Genomic DNA, 14,147 nt, shown 5'->3' with positions numbered 1-14,147 from the left:
TGGTTCTGATTGTATGACGGATTACATTTACTGATTTGCTTATGTTGAACCAGCCTTGCATCCCAGGGATGAAGCCAACTTGATCGTGGTGGATAAGCTTTTTGACGTGCTGCTGGATTCGATTTGCCAGTATTTTATTGAGGATTTTTGGATAGCCACTTTTGAAAGCAAAACTTGTAGATTTTCTGCCTCTTGGCAAACATCCTGTTCAGTGTGGAAAGTTGCCACATACTGAGTATTAGACAGGCACCTCAAAATGCTGCATCTCCATGAAGAAAATGTGCATAATATGTTTCTGCATATGAACTACAAAATGAGTTCCTTATTTGCATGAATATCAGAAACAATAGATGTTCTCCTAAGCAAAGAAATTTATTATGTTTGTTCTAAATAAAGTACTTAAGAACAAACAAATGCTGAATTATATTTTCTTGAATAACTCAGTGATTTTAAGTGTTATCTTAGATCATGTTAATCACAGTCTTGTCAGGAGACAAATGGCGTACTCAAAAGGGATTATTGAAATGAATTCGATAAAAGGTTTATTTACAGGTATGGGCAGAATTAAGGAGAAGCAGTAAGGCATAATAAAATCCCCCAGGGCTGACCACAGCAGAAAGTTTTTACCACACTTAGGACTGAAGAGACAAAGAGAGGATGTGGTTACAGGGACCTTAGGGCAGCTGAAACTGTAGCTGTAAGAGAGGGCTACCTGAAAGGGTCTATGGCCTTGAGTAGAAGCATGCAGTCATTGTCAACCCATGGCTTGCAAGGAGTGAGCTAAGGGAATAAATAATCCAATTTCTTCTTTTTATCTTTCTGAATTCTTCTGACTGTGCTTCCTATTGGCCACTAAAAACTACAGGGAATGGTAGTCAGGTCACTGTAGTTTACAAAGATAAGCATTGCAAGGTGCAAAGAGAGAGGAGAGGGGAGTAGAGTATATCTGGGAGAAGCAAGCTGAAAACATTTAGCAGTCTATCCCTTTTGACCCTTGGTTTCTACTCTTGTCCTTTATCTGGATGAAAAAAATGTATTCCAACCACAGGAGGTGTAAACATTTCAATTCAGTCACATTCCCACCTGATATCTAAAACACTGTAGCTCTTTGTACGGGATGAGGGAGAGGGATAATTGACATAATATATAGCTGATACCATTTCGTTTCTGTAGCTGGTCACAAGGTCTAAACTGATAATACTAGTTTTATTTTTCTATGACCTATTACACTTTCCATTTACCTTCTCCCAGCATCTTGGCTAGATATATATATTTTTTTGTAACCTGGTAGAGTAATAATAAATTTTATTTTCATAATATTTGAACCCTTGATGGTCCTGCTTTTATTAATTGCCTGTTTTCTGTTAACAAAGACTATTGCACTAAGAGGTGCCCCTGAAGTCTCTGGGTTCCAGATATAATTTTCCTTGCTTCCACTTCTTAGAAGCAACCTGATTTCCCCTTGGTAACTAGAATTAATTACTCTGGCCAGTTCAATGACCCTCTTTTCTTGCTGCAGGTTTGGCATCATGAATATGACCAAGAGGCAGTCTCAGCTTCCATCTTATGAGAACCATGGCTATTTCTTACCCTTGAGTGAGGGTGTGCTACCTTTGAGCACTGAGATCTTTAAACACGTAAGATCAAAGGCATCAAAAATGAGAAACAAACATTCCTGTAGGGAGTTATTAGGTGTAAAAATGAGAGTAGTGCACCTACTTCCATCCCTTAAATCCCAGACCCATGCATTTAGTTTATGGGGAAGAGGGCATTATATTTTGGCTACAATTTGAGGAATACAACATATTCTGTATGATAGCATCTCAATATTGCAAGATCCTATCATAAAAATTGTTTCTGGATAGTGGAATAGTGGGGGCTTAAAGCCACCAAATTGTGTGTTTCTGTGCCCATCGTCTTATTTCCTTCTGGGCAAAATAATTCCCTTGTTTATAGATGATGTTTTATGGGTATATAAAGCATTCTGTCCATGTAAGTATGGTGGCAATGCCCAGGGAAAACAAATCCAAATCCAGATGATGAGTGTATTCTTGTGAAGACAAATTGCTTTCACTTCCATAATGAAAAAAAAAACCCAATATGATCAATCCACCAAAAGGTAGCTAGCATGTTCCCCTCACATGCTGTACCAAAATGATACCTCAAAATTTGGCCTCTATTAATGAAAGGTAAAGCACTTAGCAGTCACAGAAACAAGATCAGCCTTAGCGAAGGGAAAGTCTTGCCGAAGAAAATATCCATAGTCTTCATACTTGTCATCATGGCCACTTTGTCTATGAGTCCATTAAGTAATCACTGTAGAGTAAAAAGAGGCCAAACAATATCCAGATAATGTGTCATTATGTTTAATATAACAGCTTTGGCTGTTTTCTAGTGGAGCACAAATTTACGTGGGAAGTGAGCATCCTCATACTCAGTGCCCATTTTGAGAGATTCATTCACATACCTTTTCCCAAATTCTCTTCACCAATTTTCCAACATTATTTTATCTAGGTCCCTATTTAGCCAGTTTAATCATTAGTCTCCATTTTTTAATCATCATATATCCACACTCAAGTTATCTCTCTTTTTGCATATATTGAACATCTTGGTATAGCACTTGAAATTCTACCCACCAGTGGAATTTCCCTTTACCTCAGCTTTCTGGGGTATCCATGACTGAGCTTCTAAGTGGCCATCCATTTTTAGTTGGGACTAGCACACACTGAAGACGCTAATATAAACCAGGCTTACCTTTTTTTTTCTCTTCAATAACTGGCCATAGCGTGTAGGTTAAAGCAAAGGGAAGAAATAAATAGAAATAGATTATCAAGCAAGTCTGAACTGATGGCTTAGCAATTTACTTGTGACTTCCAGGCCTGCTGAGGCTTTGTCTGGTATATACAAGTTCAATTAAAGGTGAAAAGCTGCTGTACACATCCAATTTTATGGATCAGATATCACTTAGTTCATTAATAGTAGTTTGGGATTGCATAGTTACTTGGAAATCTCACAGGTGTTCAAGTTCCTTCGGAAAATATTAAGTCAGGAGCTGATTTTCAAATGGAAATAGCTACTAATAAAAAGGCACATTTCTGGGCCAGGCACTCAGGGCAATGGCAGCAGTGGCGCAGACTGCACCATGTAGTACCTGGGGCATCCTGGCGCTGGCAGCGGGTACCACCCAGGCGGATATGGAGGGACTCCTGGAGGACCTGCATTTCCCAGAAAAACTCAGGATCCACTATATGATTACTTTGCTGCTGTAGCTGGACATGATGGGCAAATAGATGCTGATGAATTGCAGAGATGTCTGACACAGTCTGGCATTGCTGGAGGATACAAACCTTTTAATCTTGAAAAGAAAAGGCAAACCAGGCCAATTTTAAATTTAAGAAACAGAAACATTTTTCAAGAGAGCTTAACAGATAAAAAATGAAATTATTCTATTTTCTACTTGCCAACAGAGTATCTTATTTTAGGATGCAGTGTGAGAGTTACCATTCAACTGAACAATTAGTTGTCAACCAACCAAAATAAAACATTTCTCTAAGCAAAAAAAAAAAAAAAAAAAAAGTGGGGGACATATTTTTCCTCAAGCCCTAGGGATCTAAGCTTATTTTTTTTCTTATATAATATTGTCAGAGATTCTATATATCATCTCTATATATGACAGACACATTCCTAGTTTCAGCTGCCTATAAGTGAATACTCAGTGTTTTGTTCTCTGTAGCTCTTGACTCTACTCTCTAGGGTATCCTTTTTTGCCCACTCAAATTGGGTACTTCAGAAAAAGTGGACCACATTGGTAGTTGAATAGCTTTCACATCTACTATGCTGCAGTTATAAGCAATGGATTAGATGTATACATTGCAAGATGAATGGCATTTAAAGGCATAGTGTGAACTAACAAAAGTAATACACAGGAAAAAATCTATAATATAATCCAATGTTCATAAATTAAAAATATGTTGACACAAAATTGATATCCCTTTGAAAGTTCACATACAAAAAAATTACAAAATTAACACATTAGAGTGGTTACTATGCAAGGGAGAATAAACATGAATATCAATGTTAAAATGAAATGAATAAATGAATGAATGAAAAAAGAGACAGATTTTGTCTAGACCAATGAAAAATGTGCCTAACATTGAAGTATATGATCAATTAAAGCTTATAGATCTTGAGTGAGGCTTTTTTTCTAAAATTTTTATTGGCACTGGTGCAAATTGAAATGAGTAAAAACCATAAGTAACTCTTTCAAGAACATTCAATTACACAATCAAATGTAAATTTATAATAAGCACAAAAATGTCTTATCTATGAAGAGTTAGTTCCAACAAAAGCATAAAATTTGTTTAATCTTCTTTGTTGATAATAATCTTTTTTGCTAAATATGAGTGTTACTTAAAGGATCAGGAAAGTTTAATTGTGATTTTATTAATTTCTATGCACTTGTACCTGGCCCAGCATTGATAATATTTATTTTCAGGTTTTAACCCAGTGTCTTCCATTAAGGGATAATAGTATGTAGTTTTTACTTAGACAACATATTTACTAAGTAACATTCTATTCAATCTTGGTTTGTTTCTTTCTGTGAATCCTCCTTAAAAAATGGTAATGAAACTTTTAAAAATATCTTGGAGATTACTGCTTAAGTGCTGCCATATAAGTAATGAGAATACATATTCTAATGTTTAAAAATCCAGTAACTCTTTTTACCACTTGAGCAAATTTGATGTCGAAACTATTTAAGGTTATTTCTAATTTATCCATGTTGATTAAAGATAACTTTTTCATAAAATGGGCTCTCACTACTAATTTGCCAACAAATCAAGATGCTCACTATTTATTAACTTTGTAAACCTGGTAGAATTATGATTTTAAGGGGACAAGCTGAATATGTTGCACTCTCTGAATAGAAAACTAAGTTTGATTGCTAAGTGGTATTTGGGTTTGTAATCAAACATCACAATTTCATTTATGCAGTCAGTGGGAACTAAGAAAAATTTTTTTAGAGAAACATGTATTTCCTTCTAAATATAATGTATCTTACCCTAATACATTATTAATTATAATTATAAATAAATATAATAAATTATAATATATTATAATAATAAAGTTTGATGTTTACACATTATTGATACATTCATATGCAATATGAGGTCATTTAGAAACCACTGATAATTTTATCTTATTTCAAACATGACCAACGGTCAAATAGAAAGTTTAAATAATTTAATCCTGAGTGTGTGACATATATTTTAGCCATTGAATCTTTTAAGGAATTTAAAACTTTATTCACAGCATTTATAAAGTATGAACTTTTAGAACTCAATGAAGTAGACAGAAAGGCCTTTTCAAAAAGATACACACAATAACAAGACAAAATATACTACTTTGCTGCTTTCACCCCATGAGATATATTTGAAAGTTTCCAATACTAGTGCAACAAATTAAAAGTGGCCATACTCTTCTCACAAGGAGGTGGGGTCTATGTCCCTTTTCCTTGAATGTGGGTGAGTTCTAAAACTGATCTGATAATAATACATGGTGGAAGTGATTCTGGGCCAGTAACTAGGTTCAAGTCTTAAGATACTGTCAGGTTTCATTTTCTGTATCTGGCATCATTCTCTGGGAGACCTGAGCCATCAAGTAAAATATATGGCTATCCAATACCTCCATACTGTGCCTGTCACATATAGGCACAATGGTCAACAGTTGCAGCTGAGTGTTGCCTTTCAACCGTCTCTGCCAAAATATTAGGCATGTGGGTGAAGCTATACTGGACATTCTATACCAGTCCGTCTGTCAGTTGAATACCACTAAATGAACTCAGTAGACATCATATTCAACAGAAGAATTATCCAACTTATTTTTGCTTTAATTCCTGACAAAGACACTTTTCTAGACCAAACTCTAGTCAGAATCCTCTAAGGTCTCTCTTCAACAAGGCCTTACTCAACCTTGGCCTATAAAAAAACACACATTTTCAGTACAGGTGATTTTGCCCACACACTAAGAGAGCTGAACAAACGCTTCTAACATAGCTTCTAATAGCTCAGAGTTGCCAAATAATTTACTATTTGGCCCTACCAACACCTAAAGACAGGTCCCCTGTCTCCCACTCTCTATGGAAGGGTAAGTGCCTAACTATGATAAATGCCAGTTAGCAAACCAAAATAGGTTTTACGTTAACCAATCCCTTTGTCATGACTTTCCGTAAATATCAATTTTCTGGACTTTTTTCAACCACTGTTCCCCTCCTTATTCCCTCATTGTCCCTTTATAGTGCCCAGTCACCTCTGCACAAATGAATTTTGAGTTAAGTTCACATTATAATATATCCCTTATTGAAACAGTTATTACCGATTAAAATCTGTTCTTACCACATTAACTAGTATCCAGCATTATTTTTGACATTTCTTACCCACAAAAATGTGAGATATAACATTTGACTATTGAGATATAACAATATGACTATTGTTTTAAAATACATTTGAGTTTTGGGGTATTTTTGTATGCACTAATATACAAGCAGAATAACTGTAAAAGGCACTTTCTGATAAAAATATTACTTACGTTTTCTAAATACATATTGTCTACCTGAGACTAGGTTATACTCTGGAATGGTGCTATTAATAAATGAATCAAAGTTTTACCTTTTAAGAGATAGTAGTCAAGATAGGCACAGATATACAGTGTAAATAAAATCCAGCTAGAGTAGGAGATAATATATTATAGTTATCAAAATCATGGAGTTTAGAGTTAGATGAACATGGTCAACTATTCTAGCTCTATTATTTACTGGTTAGGAGTGTTTGGAAGAGACTTTTAAATCACTCTGGCCCTTAGTGTTCTCATTAGTGTATCAGGAATTATAAGCCTGTATATTTATATGGTTCCTGTTAGGATTAAGTGAATTAAAAACAACCCAGACACTGTGTTATCATTTGGTAAGAACTCAGTAAATGGCATTCAATTTTATTACAACAGTTGCCATAATACAAATGTAGGAATCAAAAGAGAGAAAGCCACTTCTATGTGACAAGCAGGAAGAACGTATAAGATGTGGTGATTTGAATTGGCTAACCTAAGCACTTTCAGAACCTCCTCTTTTTCATTTCTTTTACTATATAGTATAGAAAGCTAAACATTTACCTTACAAAACTCACTTGCAGGTAAGATCATATACAACATCCAGCTTGACTAATAAAAGCTAAGAAGAAATCATTAATATGGACCCAGGAATGCCTTAAAAAACTAAATTTTTTGGCTCATTTTTCGTTATCCTTCTGCCTCCCACCTGCCTGGAAAGCAGAAATAAGCTGGAGATGAAGCAGCCATCTTGCAATGATCATAATGAAGCATGCATGTACGGATGGCGGAGTAGAAGTGTAGAAAAGATCTTCATCCTTGATTATTTCAATAAGCCATAAACCTGCCTGGATTGAATCACTCTGCATTTCTTGTACTTGTTTAAACCAGCATTTGTCAGATATATTATTTGTTGCGACTAATTGAAATCCTACCAATACAGAAGGCTGAGTGGAAAAAGAAATCTGGTCTAGGGATTGAAGGATAGACAGGATGTGCTATTTCCAGAGATAGGTAGAAATTTATGGCCTCGACAGGGAATAACATTGAAAGAATGAAAGAAGTAAATAAGTCATTAACAGTCATAAAAATAAGAAAACACTACTGAAAAATAGTAACAGTAAACTAAAAGCCTTGATTAAATAAAATCCAAGAAAACAAGCCTGTATTAATTTAATTTTAAAGTTATTTTAATCAAATTTTCTTAAAATTTACGAATTATGAATTAAAGGTAAAGTAGAATATCAAAATTATTACTAAAGTTTTATTTCAAAAATGGAAGAAAATATTCCATTTCTCCAAAGTTACAATTTGTCAGTGGAAATGATTTATTTGCTAGAAAAGGAAGAAATAATAATTTTCCTTGAAGTTTCAAAAATACAACAAAAGGAAACAGAATGAATTGTATAAATCTCTGCTTATTTTCAACCTAAAAGTAAGGCATTACATGCAATGTGACAGTCTTCTTTCATCTGTTTTTTCTAGTAAGTAAGCACACAAACAAAAACACATTCTGCTTTAGAAGATGAAGAGTATTATATCATATTTTAATGAACAAGTGATCTTCTTTAATGTTTTACTATTCAATATGCTAGAACTCTGAACTCTAAAGCTCATAACATTTTTATGGCAAGTAGTTTAAGACTGGATTTTTATAGCTATCAGTGTATCCAAGTCTTCTTATTAAGTTAAAACTAAAAACAACCATATACTGTGAACAAATAGTTAACGTACAAAATGTTTATATTATTTTCAAAATGATGGTCACCTTTTTAACTGTTAATAAAATAGGTTTAATTTAGAAACTGATCTCTTGCAGAAATATTCTCATTTAGCCAACTCAAAAAACAACTTATAATGCATAGTCCAGGGATGTGATGGAAGTTTTGTGCTTATGCACATATATACCTGCTTTCTACATAGATATACTAAAATTGTGAATCAACCACAACTGAAACACAATTACAGAGAAAGAGGAAACAATCCGCTTTTGAAAATGCAACAAATATACCCATGATATGACATTTAATCCAAGATTCAAGGAGCAATTTTGAATGAAACCGCCTTTGCAAAAATTATAACTGAGAAAATCATTACAGCAAAAGACATCTTACCTAATCAACTCCATCTTATTTGCTCCTAACCTCCAAACTGTCTGTGTTTATTAGTGGGTGTAGGCTGAACTAACTTTGGGAGGAACTTAATTTATAGTTTAACTTTGAAACAAAAATGATAACAGCCCTTTCTCAAAACAAATCACTTTCCTGTCTTGAGACTGGACTGCCTTTGCAGGCCTAATGAATTAGCTACAAGATTAGAAATTATGATTCTGAACCTTCCCAAATTGCTCCTGGGGATAATATCACTATTGTAAACCCTAATATCAGTATTTGAGATATTTTGAAGACCTTGCACTCCATGGATTAGCTGGAACCACCCAGATCAATAAACTGGCTCATCTGGTCTTGTGCCCCCCACCCAGGAACTGACTCAACACAAGAGTATTGCTTGGACTACCTATAATCTCATCTCTGACCCTGCCAATCAGCACTCCCTACTTTCCAACCCACTACCCACGAAATTATCCTTATAAACCCCATCCTGAGTTTTTCGGGAGACTGATATCAGTAATAATAAAATTTTGGTCTCCAGTATAGCCAGTTCTGCACGAATTAAACTCTTTCTCTATTGCAATTCCCATCTTGATAAATCGACTTTTTCTAGGCAGCAGGCAAGGAGAACCCACTGGATGACTACATGAATAGTGCAAGATAGAGCCAAATGTAAAGTCCTTTCCAACTAAGTAACAGGAGTGCTTACTTTGCTGATAACTAATTAAATTATTATTTTTCTTTGTAAAGGGTATTTTAGGTGGTAAGTTATTTCCTATGTGGTATACATTACTTTTTAGAAGTCAATTTTAATCTATAAACTCCATTAAAATAAAATGTACAGAAAGACTAGGTGATGTAAGCAAGGTGGTAAAATAGGAAGCTCCAGACCCTCTAACTCATGTAGATACTGACTCAAAGAAAATATATGAAACAATTACCTTTGTGAGAAACCCAAAAACCTGTTAAGAAAGAGGCTTTTGTACCCTAGATGATTTTGAAACCAGCCACATAGAAGCTGGTAAAAAAAAAATCTGTGGCATTCACCAACCATAGTCCCTCCCCAGTACACTGTGATGGTACAATAGAGAGAAATCTCCCAGGTCTTAGCTTCTTCCTGGGGAGAAAAGAGAAGACTGAACCATATATCAAATATTCTGCCTTTTCTTTGGGGTGGTAAGACTGCCTGGGAGACTGCCTTCTGTCTTGCCAGAATATAAGCACTGACAAGAAAAGGCTTCAATTTGGGGACCTATGAGGACGAAGGTGCCAATTTAGATTAGCACTTGACCACTCCCTACAGTCCCTCACCTGGCTCAGCATGAAACCAGCAGGAGAAAATCTCTAACTCCCAGAATCAAAAAGATAATAATAAAATCATATCACTAAAAAATATCAATAAAACACAAAGGAAGCTAGCAAAAGAGAAAAAGAAAAGCTACAAGAGAAGCAAATCTTCTAACAAAGAAAAGCCAAGGACTAGATAACTGGCTTCACTTGAGCAATCCACCAAAGCATAAAAAATAAAGTTATTTATTCTCAAGCTCTTCCAAAATAATTTAAAAGAACACTTCCAAACTCATTTTCTGAGGCTAGTATTATGCTCATAGCAAAGTCACAGAAAGACACTGAGAGAAAAAAAAACAAACTAGAAACCAAGACCCCTGATTAATATATATGCAAAAATCTTCAAAAAAATAATAGCAAACCAAATTTAACAGCATGTTAAAGGGACCATACAGCAAGACCAAGTAGGGCTTATTTTTGGGATACAAGGATGGTTCAACTTTCGAAAATAAATCAATGTAATAACCCATATTAACAGAATGAAAGATAAAATTTACATAATAATTACACCACATGTAAAATAGAATGACAAAGTTCAGCACCCTTTTCTGACAAACACACTCAACAATTTAGAAATAGAAAAATTACCTCATCATAATAAAGGCCATATATGAAATGATCATGGCTAATGTCATATACAACAGTAAAGAATTGAAAGCTTTTTCTCTAAAATCAGAAACAATACAAGAATCTTCACTCTTACCAATGCTATTCGGTGTAGTACTGGAAGTCTTAGCCAGAACAATTAGTCAGGAAAAATAAATAAAAGGCATCAAAATTGGAAGGAAACTACGTCTGTTCATAACTCACATGGTTTTTGTTTGTTTGTTTGTTTGAGATGGAGTCTCACTCTGTCACCCAGGCTGCAGTGCAGTGGTGCTATCTCGCTCACTGCAACTTCCGCCTCCTGGGTTCACGTGATTCTCTTGCCTCAGCCTCCTGAGTAGCTGGGACTACAGGCACACACCACCACGCCTGGCTAATTTTTGTATTTTTAGTAGAGACGGGGTTTCACCGTGTTAGCCAGGATAATCTCGATCTCCTGACCTCGTGATCCACCCGCCTCTGCTTCCCAAAGTGCTGGGATTACAGGCGTCAGCCACGACGCCTGGCCTCACATGGTCTTATATGGAAACAACCCTAAAGATTTCACACAAAAAATCTATTAGAATAAAGGAATTCAACAAAATTACAGGATAGTCAATATAAAAATGAATTGCATTTCTGCGTGCTAAGAACAAACAATTTGAAAAGAATATTTAAAAAGCAATCCCATTTACGATAGCATCAAAAAGAATAAAATTCTTAGGAATACAGTTAATCAAAACAGCAAAAGACTGGTATACTAAAAATTAGCAAATATTGCTGAAATAAAGAAGACCTAAATAAATGGAAAGATATCCCACGTACATGAAGTGAAAATACTGTTGAAATGCCCATACTCCCCAAAGTGATTTACAGATTCAATGCAATCTCTATTAAAATCTCAATGGTATGTTTTACAGAAATACAAAAAAAATCCAAAATTTTTATGAAAGCACACAGAATCTTGACTAGCAAGGCAATCTTGATAAATAAGAACAAAACTGGAGATCTCGCACTTCCTGACTTCAAAACACATTACAACACTATGGTGATCAAAATAGTATGACACTAACATAAGACTGGATGTATAAACCAATACAATAGACAGCCTATAAATAGGCCCACACATATATGGTTAAATAACCTTCAACATGGTTGCCAACACTATACAATGGGGAAAAGATTAGTCTCTTCAACAAATGGTATTGGAAAAACTGGTTATCCACAAGCAAAATAATAAAATTGGACTTGATTAAAAATATTATCTCATCAATTTAAATTGCATAAAGATATGTGGTCAATTTATGTTAAGGTGTTTTAGAATTTAGCATAAGGTACTGTGTCATTTGATATTACCTTTTAATACTTGGCAAATGTCTTTAGTTTGTGCATAAATGCAATAATTGCATGTGACTTTGATGACCATCGTGTATCTACATATGTGTTTATATATATTTTAGGACAGGCATAATAATATTTTCTGTTGATTGAGATTAAAAATTTGTACAAATCTAAAAAGGTTATCATATTCTAAGTCAGAAAGCAACATAATTGCAGTTTAAATCAAACATTGTATACTGAATAAGACACACATTTTACCATTACAATTTTCACAGGAAAAAATGGTTTGGTCACTGTTTGTATGCACCCCTCTTCTCTGTTCCATTTTCATATCCTTAGCCAAAAGCACATGTCATGTCAGCATCATATTTTTCCAATTTACAAATCATCAGGAAAATGCAAATAAAAAGCCCAATTAAATATCACCTAACACCTGTTAGGATGGCCATTATATAAATTAAATAAATAAATAAATAGTGGAGATATTGGAAACCTTGTATATGTTGATGGGAATGTAAAATGGTGCAGCCACCATGAAATACAGTATAGAAGTTCCTAAAATAATTAAAAATAAAACTACCATATGAGCCAGCAATTTTATTTCTGGATATTTATTCAAAGGAATTGAAGTCAGGATATCATATATTTGTACTTCTGTGTTTATTACGTCATGATTAAGAATAACCAAGAAGTGGAAACAACTTACCTGTCCATTGATGAACGAACTGATAGAGAAAATGTAACATACACATACAACAAAATATAATTCATCCTTAAAAAAGAAGGAAATCCTGTCACATGCTACAACATAGATGAACCTTCAGAACATTATGCTAAGTGAAATCAACTAGTCACAGAAAGACAAATACTCCACAACTCTATTTATACGTATCACCAAAATAATCAAACTAATGGAAGCAGAGGAAATAAAATGATGTTTGCTAGACAGTGGGGAGATGAAGAAATGGGATGTTGCCATTCAATGAATATAGAGTTTCCTTCAAGCAAAATGAAAAATTTAAGAAATCTTCTGTACAGAAATCTGGATATCGTTAACAACACTGTACTGTATACTTAAAAATTTGTTAAGGGATTAGATTTCACTTTGTGCAATTTTTACCACAATAAAAAATTATACACAAAGACAATTTCTCCAAAACTTTAGTTATAAAGGTGATCAATATAGGCTACATAATGACACACCATCTTCCAATGGAACTTCATTTATAAAAGAATTCATGGCAAGTTCCCAAAAAATATGATTTTAATATAGCTTATAGTAACACTTATTTTATTAAAATTATAATGAAACATATATAATTTTCTTTTTGCTTTTTAATGAATTTATTATGGGTTTTCACATGTCCTTGTGATATGTATATAATATCACTTGCCTAGCTAACATTCTTTAGTTAAGTTTTATGAAAAAATTATAGCAGATATATCTAATTTTCATATAATCATAGTAGCATAGATATGGATTCAAGTCTTGTAAAATTAGTCTACACAAATTAAAAACATTATTTATTATTTCAATTATTAACATATTATTAACATACTTGGCCAAAAGAAGACTATATGATAGTGGTAGCAATAATTCTACAAAATAATGGCATGCAATATAAGTATAACTAAGACAGATATTATAAACATGTAGATTCTTCACCAGCAAGTTGTAATCACTGCAGATCCATAATGTGTGTTTATGGTTTGTGCGTGTCGGTAACGGAGAATATTTAAGATAAAATGACTATTATCATAAAACATTTTATTAACGTCAATATAATCATCTAATGAAATAGGTCAGGCCAAAAAATTTCTATTGTCTAGGTCACTGCTTCACTTTCCTTTCTTTTTCCACATGTTTTTTCAGCTTGGCTCATGGTGTAGGCTGCAGCCCACCACCTCTTTCATAAAAGTGTGGTATCTTTCAGTTTTCCTGTTAAGTTCCTGCATTGATTCCTGGAAAAATGTTTATGATGTGAATCTCTCCACACCATTTTGTCTTTCTAAGCTGCAGAGGTGTTCTGTCATAAATTACTTCATTTTTGCATTACTTTGCAAACATATTTATAAGATTTTAAAAGTCAGTACTTGTTGAAAAGTTTTACAGCAGTCCTTTTATGCCATGACTTCTGAATTCAATGTTCATATTATTTTTGA

The sequence above is a fragment of the Pan troglodytes genome, chromosome X, assembly GCF_028858775.2.
Source record: "Pan troglodytes isolate AG18354 chromosome X, NHGRI_mPanTro3-v2.0_pri, whole genome shotgun sequence".
Taxonomy (NCBI): domain Eukaryota; kingdom Metazoa; phylum Chordata; class Mammalia; order Primates; family Hominidae; genus Pan; species Pan troglodytes.
Note: the sequence above shows the minus strand (reverse complement) of the source record.